General features: G+C 51.1%; 1 pseudogene; it reads right to left on the reverse strand.

Moving 5' to 3' along the window:
• Nucleotides 1-1,738: 1,738 nt before the first annotated feature.
• Nucleotides 1,739-2,634, reverse strand: LOC111258438 (annotated as a pseudogene).
• Nucleotides 2,635-2,895: the final 261 nt, after the last annotated feature.

Here is a 2,895-nt window from a genome sequence, read left to right on the forward strand (position 1 = left end):
CCCTCCACGGCGGCGGGCGGCGGCACCCACGGCCGGTCGCGGCTACGCACGACAACGGCGCAAACTACCCCAACGACTACGGCTACACCATCCTGGCATCCTAAGGACCTGCCTAAGACTACCCAAGAAGGAAGGGAACAAGCGCAAGGGGGTGCTCACCGTGAGCGGGAGGCGCGGCGACGGCGGACAGAAACGGCGGCGGTTTATGGCGTGCCGGCGAAGAAGCTGGGCAACAAGCTGCTAGGGTTGCTGGTGGGGTGTGGGCGGAGGTGTGGACGGAGGGAATCGACAGGAGCTGCGGTGTGGCGATGGAATTTGCTCGGCGGCGGCGGCTTGGACAGAGGCGCTGGCGGCGGTAAAAAGAACGGCGGTAAAATGGGCGGCGCGGGAGCAGTAGATATACGAACGGTTTACCGCGCGCATGGTTGCTACCGTGGTCTACCCATAGGCTTGCGTGGTGAGGAGGTGGCGTAGCCGTTGTGCTGGCGAGCGACCGAGAGCGGCAGCGGCGACACGTCGAGCTCGGCTCTGTCACCGTTTCCCTCCTTTTCTTCTGACGCCCGAACTTCAGAGCTAAATTACGGTTGATTTTCCATCCGACGGTGCACATGTGTCTTAACCGAAGTTGTAGATAAACTTGAACTCTTGAAATTTTATTTTAGCTCTGACCCGAGATAAACATCAAACCATAGTCGAATTTTGAATTGTTTCTTGTGTTTGTCTGAACTTTACTGAAATCGACATTCAGTTCGTCAGTAACACAACAGTGACATTTGCCTCACTTTGTGAATGAATTTTGTGATCCAAATCCTCCTTTTCCAGTCCAACTTCTTCCCATTCGTGTTCTACCATCTCCAAGGTTTCCATTTTGCTCAAGAACATCTACTCCTTTTGATCTACATTTCTCTGAAATCAAATCCAAAGTCAGCCTTATATTGCTGTTTCAGACTTAGCCATTTCGGCAAGACAGTCACCTGTGATAATGTGCTGACTTTGAGCTTGGATTTGAATTTGTTCCCCCCACTATTCCTGATCAACAACACCTGAAGATACTTGTCCAAAGTCCATACTTCAATATGGTAGAGTTTTATTGATTTACTTATTTGAAAATTTTAGCAGAATTCAATTTTGAAAATAGACTCTGCTGCTGTTTTTCTGAATTCCTATTTTCAGACGATGAACAGTAATTTCAGTTTTCCATTTTCTTTCGTTAATTCCTTTGAGATATTTAGGACCGGTTCTATTCTAAATTCTTGATCCTCAAGTTCTAATCACTCTTACACTTTTATTCCATATTTTTGCCGAATTTTTCTGAATTTCAAATTCAAAATTCAAATTTTCGGTCAAATTTGCCCCGAATTTGATTTTCGGCCAATTCCTTTTTCTTTTCTTCTCGAATTGCTTCCAATTCTTCAAAGTCACCTTGATGACTAAAATGGCGGGTGTTACATGGGATTTAGTGATAGTGATTATGATGGCGATGTCGATGCTAGGAAGAGCACGACTGGGGTGATTTTCTTCCTTAGCAGCAGCCCAATCACCTAGCAGTCGATGAAGTAGAAGGTGGTGGCACAGTCAAGCTGTGAGGCAGGCATTGTGGCTAGCCAGAGTGCTAGCAGAGGTGCAAGGATCAGCATCAAGAGTGCCATCGCTAAGGGTGGACAACAACTCTGCCATTGCTTTGATTAAAAACCCAGTGCTTCAAGGACAGAGTAAGCACATTGAAGTTAAATATCATCTAGTCGGAGAGTCTGCTGAAGTAGGTCTGATCAAGGTAGAGTTCATCAGAAGCGAAGAATAGCTGGGCGACATTCTGACGAAGCCGCTTGGTAAGACCAAGTTCCATGAGCCGCGTTCTAAGATTGGCCTGATTGATATAGGGAAAGTTGGTTCTGTAGCATCGAAAGATTGCGGCTTCTGTAAAATACCACTGGAAAATCTCGGCTCCGTAAAATACCACCGAAAGATGTAAATGTTAACTGAAACTCGCATTCCGTCATATTTTTTCATTGAAAACTTATTTTTGGCACTTTTCAGCACATAACGCGAACATGAAAGGACCTTTTACCCTTGGCTTGATGACCAACAAGGGACGGCGCCCTCTGCCGGCCGGAGACGATGACGACGGGCGTCTTGGAGTGCGCTCGCAGACCTTGTGGCAGCAGTGGTAGTCGTGGCACTTGCTGAGGTCGGCCTTGCACCCGTCCACTGCGCACGACAGGCACTGCGCCCCGCCTGCGCTGCTAGCACTCGAGCGCGGGTGCTTCATCGGGCTCACGGACGGAACCACCACCGCTGCTGGCTCCTTCATCCGGTCCGCGACGCCGAACTCGCCCAGCCCACCGAGCTTGAGGTCGACGGAGCACTCCGCCCAGCTCGGTGCTGATGCCGCTGCCGCCGCCACAGGGCCTGCTCGCTTCAGCTTATAAGCCGGCTGAAAAGCTGAAACGGCTGATTTGTTGTAAGAGGAAAACACTGTTTGGTGGCTGATAAGCCGGCTGAATAAGCTGAAGCGAACAGACCCACAGTCGCAATGCCCAACGCTGCGGCGGGATGTGTGGCGATGGCCGGCACGGTGTAGTGCTCCAGCTTGGCCAGGTGCCACGAGACTGTCATCTTGAGATCCCAATCCATGGACGGAGCGCCACGCGCTGGGGCAGGGCAAGCTCTCTCTCCGCTGTCTGTTTCCTCCCGGCCACTGAGCAACAAGCAATAGAGAGAGAGGCAGCCACCGTCCGACACCCTCCGCCGGTGCCCGCGGCCGTCCTTCAGGGACCCGCGCCCAGCGCCCTCCGCCGGTGTCCGTCCGGTACCGGTTTGGGGGCATTTTTGTCCAGGTTAACAGAGCTAACGCTGAAATCTAACATATTGGTATTTTCAGTTGAGGTCTGCACC

This window comes from Setaria italica, chromosome IX (genome assembly GCF_000263155.2).
Source record: "Setaria italica strain Yugu1 chromosome IX, Setaria_italica_v2.0, whole genome shotgun sequence".
In the NCBI taxonomy this organism is placed as follows: domain Eukaryota; kingdom Viridiplantae; phylum Streptophyta; class Magnoliopsida; order Poales; family Poaceae; genus Setaria; species Setaria italica.